Source organism: Lagenorhynchus albirostris, chromosome 3 (genome assembly GCF_949774975.1).
Source record: "Lagenorhynchus albirostris chromosome 3, mLagAlb1.1, whole genome shotgun sequence".
In the NCBI taxonomy this organism is placed as follows: domain Eukaryota; kingdom Metazoa; phylum Chordata; class Mammalia; order Artiodactyla; family Delphinidae; genus Lagenorhynchus; species Lagenorhynchus albirostris.
The window spans coordinates 162,221,840-162,232,304 of NC_083097.1; the positions used below are offsets into that span (position 1 = coordinate 162,221,840).

General features: G+C 47.9%; 1 pseudogene; it reads right to left on the reverse strand.

The window, feature by feature from the left end:
* Positions 1-7,989: 7,989 nt before the first annotated feature.
* LOC132518674 (mitochondrial transcription rescue factor 1-like) lies at positions 7,990-8,821 on the reverse strand (annotated as a pseudogene).
* Positions 8,822-10,465: the final 1,644 nt, after the last annotated feature.

Consider the following 10,465-nt stretch of genomic DNA (forward strand, 5'->3'; position numbering starts at 1 on the left):
AGCTGGGAGCTTGTTAGAAAGAAATGCAGAGTCCCAAGCCCTAGCCCAGACCTGCTGAGTCGGAATCTCCATTTAACAAGACCCCCTCCCTCAGGTGTTCAAAAATGCAGTAAGGTGTGTGAAGAACTAGCCTGGAAATTTCTTCCTCAGGGAGGCCTTCCCGGCTCCCCCCAGACTCTTGCTCGGCCCTTTCTGGGCATTATTCCTGCTTGTCACCATTTGTTTCATGTTGGTTTTTCCTGCTGAGTGGAGAGTGTCATTCTGGAAAGAGCGGACTATTGACTGATGTGTTCCCAAGGCCCCACATGGAGCTGAGAACAGAGGTAATGTCCTAAGTATTGGTGTAAGGAAGAACGGGGGAGAGGAAGGGAGGGGTGAAGGGGTGAAGAAAGGTGGTAGAGTAGGCGGAGAGGAGAAGGGAGGGAGGAGGGAAGGGGATGAAGGGGAGAAGGGGAGGAAGGAGGGGGATAGAGAAAGGAGGGAGACAAAGGAGAGGAGGGAGATAGATGGACAGAGGAAGTGGGAGAAGAAAGGAGAAAGGGAGGGAGGAGGGAGAGGGATGGAGAGTAGGAGGGAGGGAGGGGGATGGAGAGGAGAAGGGAGAAAGGGAGGGGGATGAAGTGGAAAGGGGGAGGAGGGAGAGGAATGAGAGGAGGGAGGTAGATGGAGGGAGAATGGAGGAAGGGGAAGGAGATAGGGATGCAGGAATGAGGAAGGGAGATAGAGTGCGTGGAAAGGAGAAGGGAGGGAGGAGGGAAGGGGAAGGAAGGAGGGAGAAGTGAAGGGGAGGAGGAGGGAGGCAGCATCTCCTCACTCAACTCTTCATGCAAGAACTTCCGAAGTGGGTTAGGTGCACCCCCAGTGAGTACATCTGTGAAAGTATGGAACCAAATTCTCGAACTTCCATGTCTGCTACTGTTTCATCTACAATGAAGCATTGGACTTTATTAACCCTTCATGTATGGTTGACTAAATCCACTTAGCTGCTTGGCAGCAACCCTCCCTCATTCATTCTCATCTGGTGCCTTCATTCGACAGATATTTACTGAGTGCCTATGGGTGCCAGCCTCGGTCTCAGGCGCTGGGGACACAGTCGAGCATCCTTGCCAGGGACGTTCTAGTGGACAAGACAGACAAGAAACAGGATAAAGAACCATGTCGTGGTGATGCACTGTGGTCTCCTGAGACCTGTGTAAATGGGTTGATGGACTGGGATATTGGCTGGTGAAGTGGAAGATCCCTGCCTGGAAAGAAAGGGTCAAAGGAAATAGTAACAAGAGCAGAAAGGAACAGTGAGAAATGGCAAAGCTGGGACTCTCCCCTCCTGGTACGAGGACTCCATCAGTCACAGGAAGAAATAGAAACCATAGTGATCTCATTGAGTCTCTATCAGAAGATGGCCAAAAAACGTTCCAAATTCTCATGAAGACATTTTGAAATGTGGAGTCATGTTCGCTATGGTTCGCTTCATCTTGGTGGGCACTGTGCCTGGGTGGGATTCCTAAGGATGGGCAAAGCCGCTATAGTTAACAGGATTTGAAAAAATAAAGTTTCAAACAGACGATTCAGAATGGGGCATATTCTATAGGACAATTGACGTGGTTTATTCTATGATAAATCACAACGGGATAGGAGAATGTGACGGGTGGGAGAGAGAGAATCCTTGTAGACTAAATAAGACTGTAGAATTACCATATGATCCAGGAATTCAAGTTCTATGTATAGACCCAGAAGAGTTGAAAACAGGGTCTCGAATATATATATATATATATATATATATATATATATATATATACCCATGTTCACAGCAGCATTAGTCACAATCTCCAAAAGGTAGAAACAACCCAAGTGTCCATCAGTGGATGAATGGATAAACAAAATGTGGTCCATCCATAAAATGGAATAGTATACAGTCTTAAAAAGGAAGGAAATTTTGACACATGTGACTCCACAGATGAACCTCAAGGGCATTATGCTAAAAGGACAAACACTGTATGATTCCACTTAAATGAGGTCCCTAGAGCAGCCAAATTCATAGAGACAGAAGGTAGAATAGTGGTTGCCAGAGGATGTGGGGAGGGAGGATTGGCTGTTAGTGTTTAATGGGGACAGACTTTCAGTTTCCCAAAATGAAAGGAGTTCTGAAAATGGATGGTGGTGGTGGTTGAACAAAATGTGAATGTACTTAATGCCACGAGCTGCACACTTAAAAATGGTTAGAAGGGTAAATGCTATGTTATATCTATTTCACCACAACTTAAAAAAAAGAGATATGGCCACCAAATGCAAGACACAGACTTTCCTGGCTCAAAGAAATCAACTGTAAAAAAAACAAGCAGGGAAATTTGAATGTGGGCTGGAAATTAGGTGATGTAAAAATCATTGTTGGGCTTCCCTGGTGGCGCAGTGGTTGAGAGTCCGCCTGCCGATACAGGGGACACGGGTTCGTGCCCTGGGTCTGGGAAGATCCCACATGCCGTGGAGCAGCTTGGCCCGTGAGCCATGGCCGCTGAGCCTGCACGTTCGGAGCCTGTGCCCCACAACGGGAGAGACCACAACAGTGAGAGGCCCGCGTACCGCAAAAATAAAATAAAATATATTTTTAAAAAAATCATTGTTAATTTTGTCAGTGTGATATTAGTAAGAAAATGTCTGTGTGCTTTAGACATGTAGTCTGAAGTTTGTAAAATCATATAAGGTCTGGGATTTGCTTTAAAATAGCTCAGAAAACAGGAAAGGAAAATGGATTTATGATGTAAGTCTGACAAAATCTTGATAATTAGTGTATTTTGGTGATGGGTTTGTCGGGTTCACTGTGCTCTTCTCTCTGCTCTTAGTGTATTTGAACATTTTCAGAATAAAGAACTCTGACAAAACACAGTGTTTGAAAAGTGAAGACAAACTTCTAAAACACGATAGCGGGGGGAGGGGGAAGGGATGAATTAGGAGTTTGGGATTAACATATACACACTACTATATATAAAATAGACAACCAACAAGGACTCACTGTATAGCACAGGGAACTCTACTCAATATTATGTAATAACCTATAAGGGAAAAGAATCTGAAAAACTATATATATAGTTACATATATAATCACTTTGCCGTACACCTGAAACTAATAAAACATTGTAAATCAACTATTCAATTAAAAAGTAAAATAAAATAAAATTTTAAATAAAAATGAACTTAAAAATTAAATTTTAAAATAATAAATAAATAAATAAATATTAAAATGTGTAACACACACACAAAACACGTTAGCAACAGTATTTTGTACCACTAAATTTAAAAAATTAAAACCATTTAAACATACTTATCTCACTGATGTCTCATCCTTTGGGCATTTCTATTTTTATGTATATTTTATAGTGCATATAATAAATTCAGCAGAATACTTATATAATCGATAAGCAAAAATATATACATTATGTGCATGTTGAAAATGTGTTTGTTTTACTGGTAGGGGTAGGAGATTAGAAGTTTGGAGATTGTAGCTATAAAGACCCTTCAAGTCTTTTTATGGTCCTAGAAAGTGACTGGAATGGGAAACTGGGGCGTAAGTTAGCCATTCAAGGAGGTTGTGATGGAAATGGCACTGTAACAACGTCTCCTGATTCTGAATACCCTACAATGCTTCTCTCTTTCTCCCTGATGTGGCTGACTTTATTTTCTGAGTTATTTAAGAGAAAATCCCTGCCACTTGCTGTTGTAGAAACTCTTCAGCCAAATGATTAAGAGTTTGAGTTTGGGCCTTCCCTGGTGGCGCACTGGTTGAGAGTCTTCCTGCCGATGCAGGGGACACGGGTTCGTGCCCCGGTCCGGGAAGATCCCACATGCCGGAGCGGCTGCGCCGGTGAGCCATAGCCGCTGAGCCTGCGCGTCCGGAGCCTGTGCTCCGCAACGGGAGAGGCCCGCGTACCGCAAAAAAAAAAAAAGAGTTTGAGTTTGGGACTCCGACAGGTTGGGGTTCGAATCTCAGTTCTGCCAGTGTCTAGCAAGTTACTTCGCCTCTCTCAGCCTCCCTTTATTCATCTGTAAATTGGGGATAATGTAGAATTTACAGCGTGGCAGAGTTATGACAAGACAACAAGATCAAAAGTGTCTGGCATACAGTAGGTGCCCAATAAACATTAGCTGTCATTATTATTAGAAATTATAGTTATCATTTTCCTTGGGCAACAGGGTTTTTAAATTCTTTAAGTCACTGTGACACTTTTCCTTATCCTAAAAATCTATTTTCAGTGGGTATGCAGAAATAACTCACTCTAACCCCTTAAAGAAGCCTCATTTTCTGCAAGAACTAATCAAATTTCTTTTTCAAAAGAAAATAAAAGGGGCTTCCCTGGTGGCGCAGTGGTTAAGAATCCGCCTGCCAATTCAGGGAACACGGGTTCGAGCCCTGGTCCAGGAAGATCCCACATGCCGCAGAGCAACTAAGCCCGGGCACCAGGACTACTGGGCCTGTGCTTTAGAGCCTGCGAGCCACAACCACTGAACCTGCGTGCTACAACTACTGAAGCCCGAGCACCTAGAGCCCGTGCTCCTCAACAAGAGAAGCCACCGCAGTGAGGAGCCCGCACACTACAACGAAGAGTAGCGCCCGCTCACCACCACTAGAGAAAGCCCACACGCAGCAACGAAGACCCAATGTAGCCAAAGAATAATTAATTAATTTTAAAAAGAAAGAAAATAAAAGGAAACAGGAGGAGAATGGAAATAAATGGGAAGGGAGGGGAGAGAGAAGGCGAGTCCTGGAGAGGGGATAAGAGAGGAGTGGTATTTAGCATTGCAGCTGCAGATATTATGTGCACCCTGGGTATTTATGAAATGATGGGTGGGTGGATGGATGGATGGATAGAAATATGGACAGGCGAATGGATGTAAGGATGGATGGGAGGATAGATAGGGAGATGGATGAATGGATAGATGGCTAGAAAGATGGGTGAGTAAGTGTGTGCATGGAAGGATGGATGGATGGATGGATGGATGGATGGATGGATGGATGGAAATGTGTGCAGGTGAAGGGATGGATGGATGAGGAGGTGGATGAATGGATAGATGGATAGAAAGATTGGTGAGTGGATGGTTGGATGGATGGATGATTGGTGAGTGGATGTGTGGGTGAGTGGATGGATGGACAGGTGGGTGGGTGGCTAGATGTGTGGATGGAAAGGAGAGATTGTCAAAAGGAAGACAGCATGGGGGAAAAAAAATAAAGCTTGGTCACCACGTTGCCTTTCTAGATGATGCCTGAATGTGCCACCAGATGTCAGCCTAACCTCAGGAAACCACCTCAGAGGCCACATTGGCTCCACCTTTCTCACCTAACCTGAAGCCCTCCAATTCAAAATGAGCACTGGCTCCTTTCGATAATACAGTTTTCATTGCACTCTGTACTTACACACTCCTCATCAGCACACTCCAAACCCAACTGGCATTTATAACCCAGTTCCCCCTTCCAGCAGACAGAAGGAAGCCTGGTGAAGACATTGTTAGCTTCCTAGAGGTCAGACTGGCTGGCGTGAAGTGGGTGGGAGAAGCGATTTCCAGGTCCCCAGGAGTGATAGTGTCCTCGTCAGCCTCAGCTCCAAGAGCCCTAAACTCATATTCACATCCCACTTCCCTGCTGTCTGCCCAGGAATCCACTCAGCTCTGAGCCTTGGCCAAAGAAGCTCTTGAGAAAAAGAAAAAGAAAAAAGTACCAGCTCTCCCTCCATACGGGGGGACTGAGCTTCACACAAACCGCCTTCAACCCTCCAACAGCCTAGAAAGAGAGACTTCAGGGGTGGTGGTCGAGCCCAGAGAGGTCACTTGCCCAAGACCACACAGCAGAGCTCTCAAAGCCCACCCTTCCACCCTATGGTGGCTCCCAGGAGAAGACCCACTTTGGGCGTCATTGGCAAAGAGAAAGGGGTCCCAGGACCAGAGTCACCGGACTCACCACATCCTCCCAACCCGGCACCCACCCTCTGCCCACCCCACTTCTCAGGTTTAAGCTCAGGGCTTGAGGTGGAAGTGTGATTCCCACTTTCCCCCCCCCCCGCCCCCCCCACCAGAAAATGGCATTTCTCATCCTGGTTCGGAAATGTCCATCCCATTGGAAAGATTTGCCAACCCCTCTGAGTGGACATTCACGGAACCCCGGAGCAGAGTCCTGCGAGCACGCCCCGCCACGCCCATAATTAACCCCTTTGTTGCTGCCCCGTGGGTGCCCCAGGGGTTCACAGAAGGGACTCCAGGCAGCGGGTATGGATCAACAGGCTGGGAAGGAATTTGAGATTTGAGATTTCAGCAACCAGCCCAGCCGTCTGAATCCGCCCCCGCACACCAACCCCCACCTCCGCCACCCCGCCGCAGAAGCTTGTCAGAAACAAGCGTTACCTGACCCCAAGAGGCCCCGTTTACTGCTCCCCAACCCGGGTCCCTGTCCCGGGCTGGGGCTGGCTGTCCACCCCGTGCATACTCACTCCCATTCTTTCCTCCTGGCCTGGGGGGTGCTGTGGATTTTGTGTGCCTGGTGGGCCAAGATGACATCCCGGTGGTCCACCACGCCGCCCCGCCGCTTCAGGGGAGGGCCCTTGCAGCCGCCGCTCATCAGGTGGGTCCGCGAGTCCTGAGGGATGCTGACTGTGCCCGCGGGGGCGCCGTCCGTACCTGCAGGCCCCAAGCCGCGGTCGTGCAGGGCATCATAACTGCGGGGCGAGAGCATGGGGTCCAGGACCCGGGAGGACTTCGACATCCATGGGCCTCACGCAGAAATCCCAGGGTCTTCTGCCTCCAGCCCGGGATGAAACTAGAGGAGGAGAGAGAAGAGAGCAAGAGAGAGCGAAGGTAAGGGGGATGCAGAGAGCAAACACAGGGAGGAAGAGAAGGGAGGTCGGAGGACCGCACAGGGGGCTGGCCTCCTTTACAGGAAGTCAAAATACACCCCAGGCCCGGCCCAACGGGATTTAGTATTTCCTTGGCAACTCGGGGCTGGGAAGCCAGTTCTTAGGAGCTGCCCAGCAACAGAGGCAGCACCATGGAGCAAAAGACCAGGAGGCTGTGTCGCAGAGCACTCGGTCCACCTCCCAGGTGCCCGCCACGGAGGGTGGGACCCCGTATTTCTCAGCATCTCAGTGTTGCCCTCGGCAAAATGGGTCATCAAGAGCCTGCTTGTTCACTCTCGGCTGGTCCCTGGGTCCTGTGAGCCCCAGAGTGTCATTTAGAAAACTAAAAGGGCGAGTTCAAAGGTCGTTTTAAAAATCCACACAGGGTATGGCCATCTGTGAGTGAGCCCGCTCTTTGCCACCTTGGCTGGTTCTTTAAAAAGAGAAAAGGGACAGAGTTCTTGCCTCTCATGAATATATCAGGTGGATATTCAGCCCCAGAGGGACTGAGAGCCCGGAAAAGATCTTTGTCTCCATTTCATTCACTTATTCACTCAACAAACGCTGAGCGAGCAGCCACTGTGTGCAGGCCTTGCACTGGGTGCTGGGGACACAGTGTAAATGAGACATGCGAATGTTTCCCTCTGCGTGGCATGGAGGTTCTAGAGGGTGAGGTAGACGCTGAACAAAATAAGTACATCGTGTGGGATTAGGAGTTGAAAAGCGCAGTGGAGGGCAATTAAGCAGGAAAGGTATATTCATTTGCTGGATTTGCCATAACAAAGTACCACATGCAGGGTGGCTTAAACAACAGAAATTTATTTCCTCACAATTCTGAAGGCTGCAAATCTGAGATCAAGGTGTTAGCAGGGTTGGTTTCTTCTGAGGCCTCTCCTTGGCTTATAGATGGCTGGCTTCTCCCTGTGTCTTCACATGGTCTCCCCTCTGGGTGTGTCTGTGTCCTAATTTCCTCTTCATTTTACCTTAATTACCTCTTTTTTTTTCTTTTTTTCCCCAAATGGTAGGAGAACTTTATTTTTTTAAAAAAAGTCCTCTCTTTAACCTGGCCCCTTCCCCCACCACTAAAAAGCAGGTTTATTGCTGAAAAGGAATCCATTTATTTGAGCATACTCTTTTTAGGCAATTTCAATTTCTTCCACTGTCGGAACACTACTCTGTATTTCTCACTGCCAGTCTTCTCTTTAAACACTTTTTTTTTTTTTCAGGAGAATCTGCATCACTGTCTCTGTTTCTGCTTCTTTATCCTCTCCCATTAGAAGATCCAACCTATCTCCCACTTTCACCATGCTGCTTTTCTTCCATAATTTCCCCCCATTTAGCCTGAGTTCACCTTTGTGGGGTTTACTTTATTTCTTCTGATATCTAGGCCTAGCTTCTGAATAACATCATACCAAAAAGACTGAGCTACTTTTGTTCAGGTCTTTATAATCTTTGACCCCAGTGGGGTCGTCCTCAGGCTTCTCTTCCTGCTCACTCATTATGGTCACTCTCTTCATCAGAGTCTCCTCCATCTTCTACTTTTTGAAGAGTCTTTTTAGTGGATTTCCTAGAGCTTATATGACTTTTGAGTCTTATGGAAAATTGGAAAATATATTCTGGAGATATTAAAAGCCTTGGGAGTCTCAGTGAGACAATGTTACACAAAAGTGTTTTATGGGAATTCCCTGGCAGTCCAGTGATCAGGACTCTGTGCTTCCACTGCAACCGGTTCAATCCCTGTTCAGGGAACTAAGATCCTGCGAGCTGTGCAGTGCGGCCAAAAAAACAAAAATGTTTTATAATGTGACGCATTTAACTTGGTACTAGAAAAACAAAAGTATTGATTCCAGGAAGCACAGTGTTCGTGTGAAGGTGTCTCTGCAGAGTCCAATCCAGGCATCTGACTTTCTTTAAACACTGCTGGGCAATCTGACACTAGCCATAGCCATGGTGCAAATGACCTTCCCGGGTCCTCAAGGTCAAGGGAAACTGGACACCAGCATCCTTGAGCTCCCGATCTGCGCCTGCTGCCAGCAGGAGCAGCCAGACCCAGGGGCAGACAGCCTCATCCCACTGGGCTCCCACGGACCCTACAGCCCCCGGGGTCCACAGGGCATCCCAAGCTGGCCAGACCCAGGCAGGATGTGATAGACTCACAGGGAGACCTGGCAGGAGTGTAGGCAGGGAAGAGGAGCCTTAATTATGTCTTTAAAAGACCCTCTCTCCAAATACAGTCACATGCTACTGTGGGTTAGAACTTTAACATATGAATTTGGGGGCAGGAGATGCAATTCCGCTCACCGCAGAGGATGACAGGAAGTGATGGGTGGGCTGGTTATTGTATTAAATAGGGGGTCAGAGATGGCCTCACTGAGGAGGTGACATCTGAGCCGAAGCCTGAAGGGGATGATGCAGTAGTTCTGCTGGGTATCTGAGAGAAGAGTGTTCCAGGCAGAGAGAACAGAACATGCAAAGGTCCTGAGGCTTGGCTGTGTGTGACTTGCTCAAGGAACAACGAAGGGGCCTGGGTAGCTGTGAGTGAGGAGGAGAGTAGAGGAGATGAGGGTGGGGAGGTGACGGGGCAAATCACTCAGGACCTTGGTTCTTCTAGGAGTGAGATGGCCCATGGCTTTCAGATCCACAGCTCACCCAACATCATATTTTTAACCTCAGACTGATTTTCTCCACCTATCAGCCCCCACCACTAGCCTCCCAGTGTCTGTCCAAGAAAAGTAAACCCACTGGAAGGCCGGCATGAATGAAGTAGAATTAGGAGCCTAAATCTCATACACAAATATTGCAAGAGTCACCTCAACACCCAGAGGTGTAAGGAGATGGGTGCAAAGAACCAGGTGTGGGAATAGAGGCTAATCTCCCTCCTGACTATTTCCTCTTGCTCTGCTTAAAGGCTTCAAAGAAATGAGAGCTCTCCCAGCCTCTCCTAAGAAGACCAACTCATCATCTCTGATGGTTCAGCTTCCTCTCATCATTCAGGCTATGGTCAGATGCAGGCACTCCCCATCACAGCTTCCAATGAGGTCTTCCTCGTGGGGCTTTATCTCAGGATGTTTGTGCCGTACGTACAAGGATCTTGACCTGTATTGTTTGCCATTGGGTCCCTGACACCTTAAATATTTCTTACCTGAATGAATGGTCTTAGGGATGCGTCTACCCAAGAAAACATCATCAAGCACCTAGAAAACTGCTGCCGGGGCTCCAGGACTTCTCCTAAGTAAGGAAGGGATGAAGCGTCGTGGGAAAGAAGGCTTATTCCAGAGCCTGGTCCAACCCCAGCACGCAACCAACTAGCTGTGTGGTCCCCAGCATTACTTAATCCTCTGAGTCTCTGTCTTCTCCTGCACGAGGTGGGGATAATCATAAGTAGTAGTACAGAGAGCCATTGTGAGGGGTCAGTGGGTTAACCCGTGGGAAGGCAGCGCCCTGAGCACAGCACCAGGCCATGGAAAGCGCTTGGTCAACATTGGCTCTCAGGTGGCTATTGTGGCAGGTGGGTGGAGCCTGGAAGCTGGGGGAGGGCGGGGAACAGCTGCTCAAGCAAACACCATCGAGTGTGCGCTGCAGAGCCCTCACAG